This window comes from Micromys minutus (assembly GCF_963924665.1).
Source record: "Micromys minutus genome assembly, chromosome: 1".
Classification (NCBI taxonomy): Eukaryota; Metazoa; Chordata; class Mammalia; order Rodentia; family Muridae; genus Micromys; species Micromys minutus.
Window position 1 is genome coordinate 231,331,374 of NC_137969.1, and position 17,939 is coordinate 231,349,312.

General features: G+C 45.4%; 1 pseudogene across 1 annotated transcript; it reads left to right on the top strand.

Annotated features, from left to right (window-relative positions):
• Positions 1-2,198: 2,198 nt before the first annotated feature.
• LOC308417690 (E3 ubiquitin-protein ligase RNF115-like) lies at positions 2,199-10,238 on the top strand (annotated as a pseudogene). The gene is made up of 3 exons: positions 2,199-2,283; positions 3,803-4,087; positions 9,434-10,238. The product of its transcript is annotated as an E3 ubiquitin-protein ligase RNF115-like (transcript).
• Positions 10,239-17,939: the final 7,701 nt, after the last annotated feature.

Below are 17,939 nucleotides of genomic sequence, written 5' to 3' on the forward strand. Positions count from 1 at the left end.
TAGGCCCACTTGACCTTCCACAAAGTGTCACCACCCACAAACTGTGACAATGAAGGGGACAATTTCAGTCCCTTTAGAAACAATCTCATTATAGCCCAGGCTGGATATCACTCTATAGCCAGGGATGACCCCTGAACTTCTGATTCTCCTGCTCTGTGTGTGTCTGTGTGTGTGTTTACACACGCGTGTGTGCATGCATGCACGTGTCTGTGCTCATGCTTAGGCTAAGAGGTCCTCTGTCAGATGGGCTTCATTTCCAGGCTCTTAAGGATTTGATTAAGTAATGAAGAACAGCGATAAAAGAGGAAGGAAGGGAATGGGTCCAGAATAGAAAACCTTGTCACCAGGAAACCGAGGAGCAGGTCCCATAGAGGGTGAAAATCAGGTCAGCTGGCTATTTTAGGCTTCCATCGCCTGCCTGTTTTGCGTGTCCCTAGGCACTTAATGTCGATAACCTTTCTCTCTAGAAAGTTCACTGAAACAGATTGGGGTTAGCCCTGACGGTGGTTCCTGCAGAGATCGGAATACTACACTGGAGGACAGGGTGGCAGAATCCTTCCGTGACCCCTTTGTAAGGGAACCGGAAGGAGGACCATGGGATAAATGCACCACCTCCAGCAAGGCTCCGGGGCCTCTGCGTGCTGGCAAAGTGGGAGAAGGATAAGCATGAGGAAGGAAGTCATCAGGGATGCCAGATAGCAGTGCAGCAGGCGTGATTTCTGGGAACAGAGGCTGGTCCGCGGGAGAGAGAAGGGGTCCCTCCCACCTCTCCACATCTCTTCCTCCCCCCACCCCCCTGCATTTTTGCAGAATGACTTAGCGGCCTCTCTGGAGGAGGCCACAGCACATAGATAGCACTGCTCCTGGACCGGAGGCTCAGCAAACACTTCGGTCACAGGTTGAGGACCTGCAGTGCACACAAATGCATGGACGCTCTTCAGAGCGCCATGCAGGAGGAAGGAACTTGTGCGCTTCTGTTGTGCCTTTATTCCACAGAATTGTTACTGATGAATTCGTTTTATGCTTGAAAAAAAAATGAGGAAGGAAAGTGTTCCGACCATTGGACCAGTTAGGGACAGTGAGTGCCTGGCCCTTTACAGGAATGGCTTGCTGACCTTTGTTCTGGAGTTCTGAGCACTTCCTTCGGATGAGAGATCAGGTCAAACACGAGGGTCAGCGTTGGGTGTGTAAGAGTTGGGAGGGAAGAAGGCAAGAGTAGTTCCAAGTCCTTTGGAAAAAGCCCAAACACCAACGACAAGTTCAGGGCTTGCCTTGGGAAGTGTGGATGAAAGAACAGGTTTCATGTAAGGAATTCTGTGGGAATTATAAAATCAACAACACTTATCAAGATGCCCTTCTCTGAGCACTGTGGAGGATTATAAACATATTTCTAGGCCACATTCCAAGGAACCCATATGCTGTTTTGGAGCATCCGTATACCTTGTGAATTATGAGAACACTCAAAATGACACTGTCACCTCTCCAGCCTCTGTCCTTTCTCCTGTTTTATTGGTTCACACCTAATGAAAACACTATTTGCTCTGTTAGATGGCTTTTGGTATTGTCCCCATTTTGCAGACGAGAAAAACACAGCACAGGGAAACCAATGCTACACAGCTGGCAAATGAATGTAATCATCATTCAAACATGAGCCGGTGTAATAATTTTATTATTATTATTATTATTTTTGCAATGCTGGGTTCTTGAGCATACCCACGAGTGCTGTGCCCACTGAGCTGCACTCCCAGCCCTCATTTAGAATTCATTCTTATGTGGCACATTGTCTTTCCAACGACTATAATTAAATATAGTTCCTGTAATGCCTGCAAGAATGTTAAGTGGTCCTGTTGCTAAAATGTCCTCTCGGAAGGAGAAAGAACTTATATGCTCCTTCTAAGGCTCCAACAAAAACCTGGGGAACCAGCAGGCTTATTGTGTGCTTCCTTACAGAGCGCAGGGGTGTGGATACTGCTCTGGGCAACAAGCTGAAAAAGACTTTATCCAGCTGGGATGAGCCCCACCCTTCCCCCCTATACTCTAACCCCTCCCAGAAGCCATGTACAATTAGGGCGTGGTTGCATATAACAGGTTGTGGAGAGCAAGTTGAGGGCCTCCTTGACCCTCCCAACCCTCCTGGGTCAACAACCCCAGCTGGGATGATCCTTGTGCAAAAGGGCACAGGCTAGAGTTTCCCCATGATGGCAGTGGGTCTGCTCAGAGGGCAGTCGATCACAACAGGTCCAACCAAGGAAAAGGACATTAATACAAAATGGACTCCAAACAGTGAGTTTAATGCCAGGAACTGGTGATAGAAGGGTTGAGGCACCCACAGGAAGCACCCAGTGTGAAACATCCAGGTGCTACCAGTATCGCAAGTGTAGAGCGATCTTAGCCTCTCTGGGATGCTGTAATAAAATAAACAAACAGAATGGCTCAGACACTGGCGACTTCTTTTCGGCTCTGGAGGGTAGAAATCCAAGATCAAGGGCCTGGCAAGGTTTTATCTTGAAGCCTCTTCCCTTGACTTATAGGCAGCTCCATTGCACTGTGTGACTTCTCTGGGCAGATCACCACAGAGATCACCAATAAGCTCTCTGCTATCTCTTGTTTCTAAATTTAAAAAGACATTTCTTTTAGGTTCTGCATGACAGGACATCATGCAGCCCAAGTTGGCCTGGGACTTGACTTATTGAGGATAATCTTGAACTCCTGATCGTCCAGCTTTCCAATCCCCAAACCCCACTATTGCAGCCTTGGCTGGTCTGCAACCTGCCTCTGCTTCCTGAGTGCTGAGGGAGAGCATTTACTTTCCATTGCTTAGCTGACTCCTGCTTTATAAGCCCATGTTCTTAGATAGTCCATTTGGATGCTTGGTATTCGACTGAGTTCAGGGTGCAAGTATTCCCAGGCACTCCCACTTAAAGAATTTAATGTGAGCAGATATGCCCAGGCCTGAAATGCGTTCAAAAAGAACCCGAGGAGATATGTGGAGTAGGAGAAATCCATCCCACGGTTGACTCCAAAGTGTAGCTGCACCAATTACCACTGGAGTTGAAGTTCAAATACATGCTGGGGTCAGAGGCAGGAGGACCATTGTAAGTTCTGGTCTATATAACAAGTTCCAGGTCAGCCAAGGCTTCGATAGTGAAGGGATGGGAGAAGGAGGATGGGGAGGAGTTCGAGGTCATCCTCAGCAATATATCGAGTGGTAGGGGTCGGGTGGGGACAGTTAAGGGCCTCAGTCTGGGGTCAGCAAAGCAACATTCAGGGAGGGGACTAAGCAAAGCTGGCTTCGTGCCAGACTTGCAATCCCACAGTTAGAAAACTGAGATAGGGGCTGGAGAGATGGCTCTGTGGGTAAGAGCACCGACTGCTCTTCCAAAGATCCTGAGTTTCTGAGTTAAAATCCCATTAACCACATGGTGGCTCACAACCACCTGTAATGAGATCTGAAGCCCTCTTCTGATGTGTCTGAAGACAGCTACAGTGCACTTACATATAACAAATAAATCTTAGAAAAGAAAGAAAGAAAACTGAGATAGGAGGATTACCATGAGTGTGAGTCCAGTCTAGGTTAGATAGTTCTCAGCCAACTCACATGACTCAGCAAACCATGTTTCAAAACAATCTCCCCAAATAATTAAAATTAAAAAAAAAAAAAAAAAAAAAAAAAAAGACAAGACAGCCTGATGGGCAGCTCCAGTGGTGCTGTGTGGTGGTGATTGGGAGGGGGGTGTTTGTTGGTTTTAGTTACATGTTAACTTTTTATGTGAAATTTAATTTACTAGTTTTAATTTACTAGTGGCAAGGAAAGCCACTGTGAAGGCTGATGGGGGTCACCTGACCGCAGTCTCTGAGATAAGCAAGGGGGGTACGAGGGGAGGTGGAAAAGGAGAACCTCCAAGAATAAAGAAGTGGGCTGAGGTCAACAAGGAGAGGGACCAGCCTCGTGAACAGTGCCATCAGAGAGGAACACTGAGGATGCAGGCACTTTGGAAGTCTTCATCCTATTTGTGTGGAACCATCAGGAGAGCAGACTTCCAGCACCGGTGCCTTGGCGGCCAGGCCTACAGGAGAATACAGCACTGTGAGCTTGGCTCCCGTGAAGCTGGGTCACACCTGGGTTGTACTGAGTCCCCACCTTGCTTTGAGTCCAGATCCCAGTCAGGTTTGCTGGATGCGAGTCTGGAAAAGCCAGTAATTCAGGATGAGGGATTTAGTGGAAGGAAGAGCTGGGCTTGAGTCCTGAGTCCCAAGTCCCTGTTTATGTGCTCTAAGCATTTGCAAAGTGGCCATAAAACAGTGCCCTCCCCACAGTGTTGTAGGAGAGGTGGTGGCAGCGCACACCTTTGATCCCAGCACTAGGGGAGCAGAGGCAGGCAGATCTGTGAGTTCAAGGCCAACCTATAGTCTGCAGATAGAGTTAAAGGACAGCTAGGGCTACAGTACTGAGAAACTTCAATTCAAAAAACAAAACTTGGGCTGCAGAGATGGCTCAGTGGTTAAGAGTACTGATTGGTTTTTCCAGAGGTCCTGAGTTCAAATCCCAGCAACCACATGGTGGCTCACAACCTTCTGTAACTGGATCTGATGCCCTCCTCTGGTGTGTCTGAAGATGGCAACAGTGTACTGTTATAACTAAAATTAATCTTTAAAAAACAAGCAAACAAAAACAAAAAACCCACCCTCTCCCCCAAAAAGGGGGGAAAATGAGTGTATAGCTTCGTATTTAGTAACAAGTGTTCCTGACAACTCGGGTTCAGTCTGAGCCCCAACACGATGGAAGGAGAGAGCTGACTTCTGCACACTGTTCACTGACTTCCTTATTCACTGTATGGCATATGTACACACAGCCATACACATACACAAAAATGAATATAAAACTTTTAATTTTTTGATTCTTGAAGGGCTGGCTCAGCAATTAAGTGTGTCTACTGTGCTTACAAAGGACCTGAGTGTGGCTCCCAGCCCCCATGTTGGGATGCTCAATGCTGCCTCTAACTTGACCTCCAGGAATCCAATACTGGTTCTTGGCCTCTAAGGGTGACTGAACTCACATGAATACACACTCGCACACAGGCACTCGCGCACGTGCACACACACACATTATTGAAAATAAAATGCATCTTGAAAATGTGTATTTTTTAAAAAAATGATCAAGCTACTGTCCTATTTTTTGTTTGTTTACAGCATTTTTTGTGTTTTTTTTTTTATTTTTTGGTTGTTTTGTTTTGTTCTTTTTGTGACAGGGTTTCTCAGTGTCTCGCTTTGGCTGTCCTGGAACTTGCTCTGTAGACCAGGCTGTCCTCGAACTCACAGAGATCCACCTGCCTCTGCTTCCCCAGTGCTGGGATTAAAGGTCACCACACCCCCAGCTACTGTCCCAGTTTTTAACGCATCAATTTTTGTGAATCCAGTAGTGGGAATGCACAGCTCTTTCAACAGGTGTTTGGGGGTTTAACTCTTCATACAGTACTTGAGCCCAGCCCCCTCCCAATCTGTGCAGAGGCCGGAAATGGTGCCAAAGCCTGGGAGCAGGACTGGAGAGTTAACCATCTCCCTCACCAGTGTTGCCAAGTGAAGCAACCCTTGGTGTAGAAGCAAAGAGACCAGTCACAGCCCAACAGGAAGTCTTCTTTCTTTCCTTTGTTGCAGAGGATGCAAAAGGGAAAATGGCCGGTAGCTGTCTAGGCACCCCACACTTACCTGTTTGTTTTTTTCTTTTCTTTTTGGATTTTGCAGACAAGGCTTCAGAGATCTGCCTGCCCCTGCCTCCCAAGTGCTCGAATTAAAGGAGTGTGCCTCCGCCTGGCTTCTGCTTCTTACTCTTAGCTGAGTGTTCTGGACTTACACGTGAAGTTCAGAGTTTCTTTCTTACCCTGTTAATTATGTCTGACTGGCTTCATGAGGAGCAACGGGTTTCTTACCTTGGGGTTCAAGGTTCAAACCAAAAAGAGCAGAGAAAAATAAGAGATATAGTAGGCAATGCCAACTCTTTTGGTGGGCCATTTTGTTCAGGAGATGGACTGTGAGCTGCCCAGGCCCCAGACAAGGCTCGAGGGGTTTCCAGTGGGGACCTCAGAAGCTGGGGGACATGGCTCTCACTAGAGACCCAGCGGAATAGAACAGAGAGGCCTATGTTAAGAGCTGTGATTTAGGGGGTAACAGTGTCCGTCAACAGCTGGCATCTGGCTTTTACAGCTAGTGGAGGTCTTCTGTGAGATGGTACCTGTCAAGCACACAGAAGGCAATGTTGTAGTCTAAAAATGTCAGCAGTCATTCTGAAAATAAATAAGTAAATAATAAGTCCTTTGGAAAATCCAGTGAGGACAACTCTGCTCCCACAGGGACCAGAGAAAGCTTCATGAAGTTGTGACATGAACATTAATGGCAGAAAAAAGCTGGGTGGGTAGGACTAGACAATGAAGAGAGGTGTCCAAGGCGCGGTCCTGAAAAGCATGACTTAAGCATAGGGGTGTATGGTATGTACAAACAGAGACGGTGTGTATGTGTGTGTGTGAATGTGTGGTGTGTGTGTGTGTGTGTGAATGTGTGGGGTGTGTGTGTGAATGTGTGATGTGTGTGTGTGTGTGAATGTGTGTGGGTGTGTGTGTGAATGTGTTTGTGAATGTGTGTGTGAATGTGTGTGTGTGAATGTGTGTGTGAATGTGTGTGTGAATGTGTGTGGGTGTGTGTGTGAATGTGTGGGATGTGTGTGTGTGTGTGTGTGTGTGTGTGTGTGAATGTGTGTGGAGGATGCTAAGTCCGAGTGGTGTTGGAAATGTGAAAAAAGGACCCAGGTATGAGGCAGGGGCATTGCTATAACCTGTACTCCTATTACAGTATTGACAAGGATATAGGGCTTTGGATGGTTTTTTTTTTTTTTTCTCCTCGAAGGCCTATGGAGAAAGGGAGAGCTTTGGAGGTTTGGATCTTTGTCTTTAAGGTTCTAAGCAAAGGATAAGAGGCAAGATACATGATTTGGAAAATAGAAAGACTGTCTTGTAGAGGAGCAAGAGCCCGCCTGCTGTCCCTTGAATGATCACTAGAGGGAGACCTGGGCTCAGAAGTGGCACTGCATTGGCCTGTTGAGGGGTGTCAGGTCCTACACAGGAGAAAGTGGACAATTGATGTGGCCAGAGCCCTACTTACCCAAGAAGAGGTGAGTTTGCTGTAGGAAGAAGAGGAAGGTCCCCTAATGTGCTGTGGAAAACCTGGTACTTCGGTTTCAGCAAAACTCTCTTTTCATTGTATTCCTATGTGCCATGTGTAGACACTGTTAGCATTCCTTCTAGGTCTGCCCCACAGTTACCTGGCAACAACCAGGAGTGCCTGACTCAGTATCAAAGGTGCTGCTTGCCCATCTGCACTCTCTTACTCTCTTCCCTCTTCCCTCTCTGCCCTTTCTTCCCCTTCCCCTCCCCCCTCTTTCCATGTGTTCATGGCCAGCCTCTACTCCTCTCTCCTCTTTCTCTGTCCCTACTCCCTTCCCAACTCCCTTTCCCCTGCCCTAAATAAACTTTATTTCATACCATATCCGTTGTGTGGCTGGTACCTCCGGAAGAAGAGAAGCTTCAGCATGGGCCCCTCAGAGCCCCCCTCCCCACCAAACATATCCCTGGTGTCTTAGTCAGGTTATCTATTCCTGCACAAAATAGCATGACCAAGAAGCAAGTTGGGGAGGAAAGGGTTTATTCAGCTTACACTTCCATATAGCTGTTCACCAAAGGAAGTCAGGACTGGAACTCAAGCAGGTCAGGGAGCAGGAGCTGATGCAGAGGCCATGGAGGGATGTTACTTACTGGCTTGCTCAGCCTGCTTTCTTATAGAACCCAGGTCTACCAGTCCAGGGATGGCACCACCCACGATGGGCTGGGCCCTCCCCCCTTGATCACTAGTTGAGAAAATGCCTTACAGCTGGATCTCGTGGAGGCATTTCCCCAACTGAGGCTCCTTTCTCTGTAATTAACTCCAGCTTGTATCAGGTTGACACACAACACCAGCCAGTACACCTGGCTTCCTCTTGTTTTTTTATAAAACACAACAGACACTCTTACTGATACAGAGGGCCTCTTGGGCCCATGGAAAAAACTAGCAGAAAAAAAATTTTTTTAGATTTATTTTATTTGTATAAGTACACTGTAACTGTCTTCAGACACATCAGAAGAGGGCATTAGATCCCATTACAGATGGTTGTGAGCCACCATGTGGTTGCTGGGAATTGAACTCAGGACCTCTGGAAGAGCAATCAGTTCTCTTAACCACTGAGCCATCTCTCCAGCCCAGAAAGGTAAATTTTAAGACAAGGCCTACCCAGGTAGAAGAAGCAGAGTTAAGTGTCTTGGGAACAAAATACTGGAGTTCTGGGGTTCAGAGGACAGTCTAGAGGGCACTGAGTAAAAACTTCCATTGAGTCCCTGAGGAGAAGTGTGACTAGAGGAAGGAGGAGGCATCTTCGAAGTGAGAAGTTGTAGAAATTTTCAGTCCTGAAAATTCTACCCTGCTTTGATCATTTAATTCCCAAATAAAAAACACATATAACCTTTATATTTAATAAGCCTTAATCAGCACTAGAGTAGGACAGAGATCTACCCTCTGTGTTATTAGAATCTAATTTCCTACAGGTAACCCCAAATTATTATTACTTACTATGTTTCATCTGGGCTGCTCTTAACTCCAATATGCCAGCCCTCGGGACCATGTTTTCTTCACTCCTAACCCATGATGGCTTCTTCTTCCTTCTCCACCTTCCTCTCCTTGTGGTTTTCCTCTGACACCAAGTCTGAAAATCCTAAACCCCACCTATGTCCCTTCTGCCCAGCTTTTGGCTGTTGGCATCTTTATTTACCTATAAGAAATAACTTGGGTAACATAGTGTCACTTGGGTCTATGTGCAGACTCTTGGGGGCCCACACTTAGCATTACAATAGGCAGCAAGACCAAACCTCATCAGAGAACATAAGGATATGTGTCCTTTTACATTCACTCTGAAGCAAAGGGTTATTGTAGTTTCTCACTCGACCCTCTCCCATCACCTCTTCAATCCCCTCCCCTCTCTTCTCCCTTCCCTTGATCTCTCTTCTCCATCCATTTTGTTTGTAATGATAGGGATTCAACGCAGGGCTTTATTCTTGCTAAGCAAGAACTCCAGCACTGAGCTCCATCTCAGCCCAATATTTGTCTTTGCATGTCTTTCCTTTGTTTGAGGGCTCTGTGATTCTTTGCTCCCAACAAACGAAGGTGCTTCCATGTTCCCTCCTGGGCTATGTTTAACTGCTTGCCTAAAAACTAAAACAGAAGTGTCCATATTCAAAGTTAGAAACTAGATAAAAGGTGCTCTGACTTCCTCCTCCTCTTTTGTCATGATGTCCTCCTTGGGAGGACACACTTAAGCCTACAAACCTGGGGGCCAGGGGTGTCTTCTCTTTATAAGGGATTGCAGCTGTTGGTTACAAGGAAAGCTGTGTCAAGAGGAAAAACGATTCAGGTTTTATTGAGGAAGTGGCAGATGATTCCAGTTTTTTAGGTGGTGATAGAAGCTGGACAGACAATAGCACAAACACTTTTTGCAGAGCTCTGGAACCATCTGGATAACATTTTTTTTTTTTTTTTTACAAGATTTTAGACCATTTCTAAGTAGCAATCTACTGGACCAAGATAACAGAACCAATGAGAGAGGTCACTAAACTCACACTGACTTTTGGGGATCAAATCAGCCTCCGAGGTTGCCAATGACAAGAAGATACAGATGTCAAGGAAGTACTCGTTCTGACAGGTCAATTTTTACAGGATTCTTTGCAAAGTTTGCCATGTCTGGATCTCCCTGCCCCTTTTCTTGGAGCCGGATGCCGCATTCCAACCCTGGGGACTATGCCTGGGGTCAGACAGGGCTTAATGCCATTGTAACCCAGCTTCTAGGACAGCTGGATAAAACAGCCCCAACCCCTCCAGCTGATAAGGAGAAGATCACATCTCTCCCGACAGTGACAGTAACTCAGGAACAAGGCAGTGCGGGTTTGGAATGTCCAGTGTGCAGAGATTACAGAGCAGAGGAAAGGGTCAGGCAGTTACCCTGCAAGCACATCTTTCACGGAAGCTGCATTGTGCCCTGGTTGGAGCTGCATGACACCTGCCCATGTAGGAAGAGCTTAAATGGTGAGAACTCTACTCCGCAAAGCCAGAGCTCTGAGGCCTCTGCAAGCAGCAGATTTAGCAGTGACAGCCAGCTACATTACTGACAGGACTTTCTGAAATTAAAGACCACCCCTGAACCAGGGCTGCCTGTGTGATTCCTGTGATAGCTGCAAATTGTTTCAAAACTACACAAACGAAACAGTAGATGGATTTAGGAATCATGTAAGAAACCCCAACCCAGGGCTGGAGAGTTGGCTGAATGGTTAAGAGCACTGACTGCTCTTCCAGAGGTCCTCGTTCAAATCCCAGCAACCACATGGTGGCTCACAACCATCTGTAATGAGATCTGATGCCCTCTTCTGGTGTGTCTCAGACAGTTACAGTGTATATAATAAATAAATAAATCTTAAAAAAGAAAGAAGCTTCAACCCATAATATTAATGCAAAGAGCGTATTTCTTCTCTAAATTTAAAATTAGGACTTACAGATAAAATTGTATCAACAACCAAATGCCTCTTGTTCCTGAACTGAGTGGTAGTTTTATAAGTGCGAAACTTACTCATGTCAGTTTGCTCCTGCCTAAAAGTCTAGGTGGGGATCTGCTGTCAAGTTGTCTTGTAGTGGATGTCTCTACCTCCTCCTCCAATCTCTATCCTACCATTAATGACTTTCACAGCAAATACAGAAAAAGCCAGAGCCCTAAGGTCCTGTTACATAAAGTCCTTTTTCATGATTGTACAAGAGTACAAGTACCTACACTTGGCCCCATTAGCAAGGTCCGACTGATTCAGGAGTCTGAGCCTCTAATGAGGTTTTGTCCTGATCATCAGAGAGCAAATGAAGAAAACAACAGTGGGAAGGACAAACGGCCTCTCACTGTACACTCGGGTTTTCTTATTTTAGTTCAGGAAGCAGCTTTCCTAAAAACCACCACGGCAAGTCTTACTTAGTCTTGGGTGGGTAGGAATCTGATTCTGGTTCCTCTGTGACATTAAACTGAACAACATATAGAGTGGAAAGATGAATGTAGGAGATTTTTACTACTGACATGATTTTTAATGACCTTCAACTCACTGTTTATTGTCTTTCATACTAGTAACCTTACAATAATTTTCTTCATAAAATAATTTTCTTCAAAAATACAATAAATTCCTTTATAAAAAAGAAAAAAGAAAAAAAAATAGTGATTTTGTTTTCTGCCTATCTTTTCCCCCCAAATCTGAAGTTTTGTTAGATCATCCAGACTCACAGAGCAGATCACTTCCTCGGGAATAGCATACAAATGTAAAATCAGTTTAACCAAGAACTTGGGCTGGAGAGATGGTTCAGTGGTCAAGAGCACTGACTGCTCTTCCAAAGGTCCTGAGTTCAATTCCTAGCAACCACCTGTAATGGGATCCAATAATGCCCTCTTCTGGTGTCTGAAGACAGGAACAGTGTACTCATATACATAAGAACAAACAAATAAAAACAAAGACCTTATCAGGAAATAGCATTCTGTGGATCTGACGTTTTTTCTTTCCTTTTCCTTCCTTCCTCCCTTCCTTCCTTGGAAGCAGATTCTCATTTTACAACCCAGATTGGTTTGGGACTTGCAATCCTTCGGCCTCAGCCTTCCAGGAGCTATGATTCAAGCCATGTACCGCCATATCCGGCTTTTCTTTGAGTACACAGTTGGTTAGCAGAGAGTAAAAAATCCCGTTATCTCCTGTTACTCAGAGTCAATATACATATGTCCACACATGTTCCTAATGAAAAAAGTCTGCCAGCCCTCTAGCTTGATGTGACTCTGCTCTTTGTGGCACCAAGAGGCTGTTTCCCTTTCCCTTGGGACACCGGGCTGAATTCTGACCAGTAGGATGTCTCATCAGATGGGATGGGGCGGGGGAGACCAGTGCCCGACCCTTGAAAGTCCTAATGGTTGTTGGAACACTGTCCTGGAGTCCCTGAGAAGCTGCTCGCATCACAGTATGAGGAAGGGCCATGTGTAGGCCCCTGCAGTGTGCAGGAGCTCTTGGGAACTCTTTCACTGACTCGCTGGTTTGGAAAGATAAGCCATTGTTAGCTGAGAGTTCCCATCACTTCTCTATTAATTTCCCATGTTTCAGGCTCCTTCATACACATTGTATTTACATGCATATAATTTCATGCTGAAATATATTCATGTGAACATACATGGACTACTTAGCTTTTTACGATTCCTTATACAGAGTTGTACAGCTGAGCCTCATTTACTTCTTTACGAGTGGGTGTTCACTGCATGGCTTGAGACACATAGGGTCTTCTGGGTCATTGTGGAGCTTTGAAGATGTTAACCCTTGTTCTCTTTGCTTTTTTATTTTTGTTTTAGATTTATTTATTTATTATATACAAGTATGCTGTAGCTGTCTTCAGACACACCAGAAGAGGGCACCATATCTCATTACAGATGGTCGTGAGGCACCATGTGGTTCCTGGGATTAGAACTCAGGACCTCTGGAATAGCAGTCGGTGCTCTTAACCACTGAGCTATCTCTCCAGCCCCAACCCCTGTTCTCTTAAGCAAATAGAAAAACATTTGGGTGTGGTGACTACTCCCCTCCCCTCCCTGAAAGTCGTCTTCTTGACTTTGTTAAAGAGCTGAAGAATATATATGGAGTAGACTTAATGAGGGTGGTGATTCATCTGCATTCTGGGGCCACCAGAAAAACATATGGACCCAGTGGCCTTCTATGCGGCATAAGATTAGTGAAGAAAATTTGCAGCCATGTGTCACTCTACTGTCCCTAGAGGGCTCTATGCTGCATGGAGGTGATTTCAGGAAAGGGTGAGGAGTATGGGTTATCTATGACAGGGAGGAGGGTGCCGAGTACGGGCTCTGCATCCTGCAGACATATTTCTGCCAGAGGTGTGTGCATGCTACCCGGGGTCTGCTGACAGGGTGGATGTGACCAAACTCAGGGATATGCTGCTGTTCAATGAATCGAGGCATTTCCATGGCAACGCATCTCTCAGCTCCCAGCCAGATGCCAAGCCCTTAAATTATATTTTTCTGGCTGAAAGCACTTCAATTGATTCTAGTCTCCAAAGCATTGGGGCTGTGGGGACACCAGATGCCTCAACCTCATTTTCAGCCTTCAAATAGAGCCTAGGGGGTGATATGTGGGGGCCCAAAGGGGTTTTGTTTGGGAGAGGGCCTGTAAGTAGCCATTAGTTAAGGAGGCTGGACAGGCTCCTTGTCAATCGTCTCTGGACCAGTGATATGGGCTTAATGTCTTCCAGCACTTTAGTCTAAGAGGATTGTACAATGAACGTGGTCAGACATGTCAATCATTTTTTCCAGTAATCCCCTCCTTTGCCTATCCATTGTCTTTCCTTTGGCTTTTGAAGAGCTAGGTCCTATGTGCCATGAAGCATCTCTGCCTCCTTCATCATAGGTCACTCGTCTGTGGCCAACCTGTTTTCCATCAATTCAGGTCAAGTAGTGGCAGCCCAGCATAAGCAAAATTATCAGAGTTGGACTAAGGCAGCAAACACAAGCAGCTCGGACCACAGGGGGAAGTATAGGAGGGACGAGGACTCCCAGTGTGTTCCGATACAATCTGCTTCCTGTGGTTGGCTGTTTTCTGTTTGACATGCTTCCTACCTAAGGGCCTGAGTACTTGGATGAAGTTCTGCTAGTGATGCCCAAGGTGTCTTTTCTACCACAGTCCCACCCACAGTAACAAGAGGCTGGCTTGACAACACACAAACACTGGCTGATGTCGCTCCCTCTCGGTTACTGATCTGCAAGGAGTTTTGTGGGATCAGTGTCATGACAAGACTGTGACCATGGGGGGAGGAGTGTTTCTGGGTTTCTTCACCTGAGAAGCTGATGCGCATTGCACGCCGCTTCAGGGAAGCAGCTCCAAAGGAGGGTGTGTTTGTGGAGTTTATTCTCTGGACACACACATGGGTGGACAGAAGCTGTCAGGTAGTGCTGTGGGCTATGAATATAAAGACTGACTCTAGGGATGAGTCACAAATAATCTGTTACATTAAGATTAAAAGTGGCCTCAAATGCTGGAGGTGCTTTGGTTTTCACAAGAGGGATGAAACAACTGAGAGAAACTTTAGCTGCCCTTTGACCTAAATAGTAGCAGAGTGAGACCAAGTTTCCTCCTTTGGGTCAGCTTTTACATCGTTTGCTGCAGGGAGGTGGGCCTTCAGCTCTGGGTTAGAGGTCTGTCCTGTTGCAACTTGTGCCTGGCCCATTACTATATCCTTATGTCATCCAGGTGTTTTCCCCACCCCCCAGGAGACCAGAGGGTAAAAATGATACTGGGCGGCATTCAACCTACATGACATCCCTCCACCAATGTTCAAGATTTGCCGGAAGAACCAGGGCCGGACGCCTGATCAGCACCGCTCATACTTTGCTTTGTCCTTAGATAGCTCTTTCACATCCGATCCTGCCCGAGTAACGAAGAGGTAAGTTAGTGGCCCAGATAGAACATGACTAGCTTCAGAAACACAGGAGCAGGATTGTCCACTCTATCTCCATGGCTGAGCCTGGGGCCCTTCTGCTGAGTAGCTCTTTTTTGGTTGTTTTTGTTTTTTTCAAGACACGGTTTCTTTGTGTCGCTCTGGCTGTCCTGGTACTTGCTCTTGCAGACCAGGCTTGCCTCTGCCTCCTGAGTGCTGGGATTAAAGACATGTGCCACCACAACAAAAGCAGAGTTCTTAGGTCCAGTATCCAGTGCTCTCAGAACCAATTAAAGCTACACCTGCAGCTACAACAGAAATCCAGTCTCATCTAATACCTAATGAGAGAGAGGCACACAGTGTAGCCACCTCCTGGTGTGTCCAGACAGGAGCTTTACCTCTCCTTCCCTCTGCCACTAACACAGGGCTCACAGAAATGCAGTCTTAGGGCTCTGTAGTCTTCAATGTCCCAGGCATGTCCCAGAATATCATAATCTTTTCCAGGATAGTACTGAAGGCCTTACAAAATGGCTCAACCTCAAGTACAACTTTTGGTACTCTAGAATTGGTACTTACATAGTACTTACAGACCAAAGCTTGCCAGGACAGTGAGGTGTCAGTTTGGGATGCAGAAAAGCAAGAGGCTGATTCTCTTATTGGAATAGGTGGGGTCACGAATTCTCCAGCCAGCCTGGCAAGAAGCCTGAATAGCCTGTCAGCTGTTTACAACAGACGACCCGATACCAGATTTTATTTATAAACACAGAATCAGGGTAGGCTGACACTTGAGAGACAAACCTCAATTTTACTTTTAATCCTGAATATGGTGTTGTTTTTAAAGACAGGTCTTATGTAGTTCAGACTGGTTTTGCTATTTGCCGCTTCTTCAGCCACTAGGATGTTGGGATTACACGTGTGAGCCACCATGCCTGAACCTCTGCATAGGATTGTTTATAAGGTTTGTTATTTTGCAATTAAAAATACACATAGGTAATACATGAATGTATTTCTATAAGAAAAATCAGAGAGTACAAAATTATACAGTCTTTTCTTTCACCACCTCCCAATGTTTCCTCCATAACACCTGGATGAATCCCCACAAAAGTACTAACAACACGTGAACATGTCACAAAGTTTCTTTACATTGGGCAGTCTGGTGTACACCTTCATCTCAGCACATGGGAGGCAGAGGCAGCCACATTCTGAGTTCAAGGCCAGCTGGGTTCCAGAAATGCCAGGGCTACAGAGAAATCTTGTCTGGAAAAACAAAACAAAAATAAAAAAAAAAATCACTTGTTCCATAAACATTTGAAGAGTAATGGTTTTGCAAGTCAATTTTTTTTTTTTGTTTGATTGATTGGTTTTGTTTTTCCATTCAGGGTTTCTCTGTGTGAGTCCTGTAACTCACAGGCTGGCCTCAAACTTAAGAGATCCACCTGCCTTTTCCTGAGTGCTGGGATTAAAGGTGAGTACTATCCCCCGTTTTTGTTGTTATTGTCTTTTTTCTTCTTTTTGTAAGTCAATGGTCTGGAACCAGGGTGATCTCAGACTTTCTATCCTCCTGCGTCCTCTTCCTGAGTGCTGGGCCACCATGTCCTTCTCAGTATTAATGTGTATTAATATGCACTACTCTATTAGTTCCTTGCTACCAACTTTTGGGTAGTTAGCAGTTTTTCATTTTAAGATTAACTTATTTTATGTATATGAGTACACTGTTGGTCTCTTCAGACACACCAGAAAAGGGCATCAGATCTCATTACAGATGGAAATTGAACTCAGGACCTCTGGAAGAATAGTCAAGTGCTCTTAACCACTAAGCCATTTCTCCAGCCCTACATTTTTTAAAAAAAGATTTGTGTTATGTATAGGAGTATACTGTTGGTGTCTTTTTTTTTTTTATTGCAATTGGGAGGCAATGATCTATTTATTTTATTTATGAGTACACTGTAGCTGTTTTCAGAAACACCAGTAGAGGGCACCAGATCATATTATAGGTGGTTGTGAGCTGCAATGTAGTTCCTGAGAATTGAACTCAGAACCTCTGGAAGAGCAGTCAGTGCTCTTAACCGCTGAGCCATCTCACCAGCCCATGTTGGTGTCTTTATATCTTCAGACACACCAGAAGAGGGCATCAGATCCCATTACAGATGGTTGTGAGCCACCATGTAGTTACTGGTAACTGAACTCAGGTCCTCTGGAAGAGCAGCCAGTGCTCTTAACCACTGAGCCATCTTTCCACCCTTCAGGTTTTCATTATTATGATATCTTCTTACACAGTATGTACTCATGTGGAGGTTCTATAGGAAAAAAGACCTCAATTACTGGATTAAGGTTTGGGTCAATACTTGACAATCAGCTACCAGAGTTTTACCAATTTACATCCCCACAGCAGTGGATCACATCCTTTCTACACATCCATGCCAACACTGAACAGCTACGTGAGCTATATTTAAATTACTTATCCTATTTCATTACAGTATTTAGTAACCTATGCAGACTTTACAGTGACCAGAGGAAGAATGAGGTCAAAGCTGCTGGATGGGAGAAGCCAAGAGCTACCAGGGGCAACTGTAGGTGACAGTAGACATTCTGCCTTGGACTTAGGGAGAAGGGGATATGAAAACAGGGGGGAGAGTCTGGAATGGGAGAGGAACCGGTGAGGCACTGAGATGACAAGGGCCTGGGTCAGGGGAGTAACAATGACTTGAGAAGGGACCAGAATGTGAAAACTTTAAGGCCAAGTTTCTTGGGATTAGATACAGGATAAAGGAGAAAGGAAGATGGCTTCAGTGGGGAAAATGCTCACCAGGCAAGCCTGGTAACTTCAGATTCACACACTGGAAGAGGAGAACCAGCTCTCTGAGGTTGTTGCTAAGTATTGGAACTGTCACTAAGATTTAGGTATTAAATCTTACCTTCTAGCACGTCATCTTATTTTAGGAGAAATTTGACTTACCAGTAAAGCCAACAGAGCCTACAAGCCCATCTTCAGGGGAGTTTTTTTTTTTTTTTTTTAAATCAGTAAAAGCCTGGCTGGTGACTAGGCTTCTGTTGTTCTTCCCACTGTCCTGTGAGTTGGAATCCTGGATGACAGTCTTTCCTTCCCAGCTCCTCCAGCCTCTGGGGGCTGCTGAGATCAGTAGTCATTCTCCCAGGCTTCTCACTACCATTCAAATTTGCCTCAGTTGAATTCCTCTAGGGTTTTAGGGTTTTTCTTTTTCTTTTCTCAACTCTAATAAACAGCCTTGGGATTAAGGGAAAGAGGATAAGACCAGCTTATCTCAGTGAAAAAGGAACTAAGAAAATTGGAAAGTTAACTCTGTCTGGTTTAGCAATGTGTCTGTGTCTCAGAGGCCTTGGGA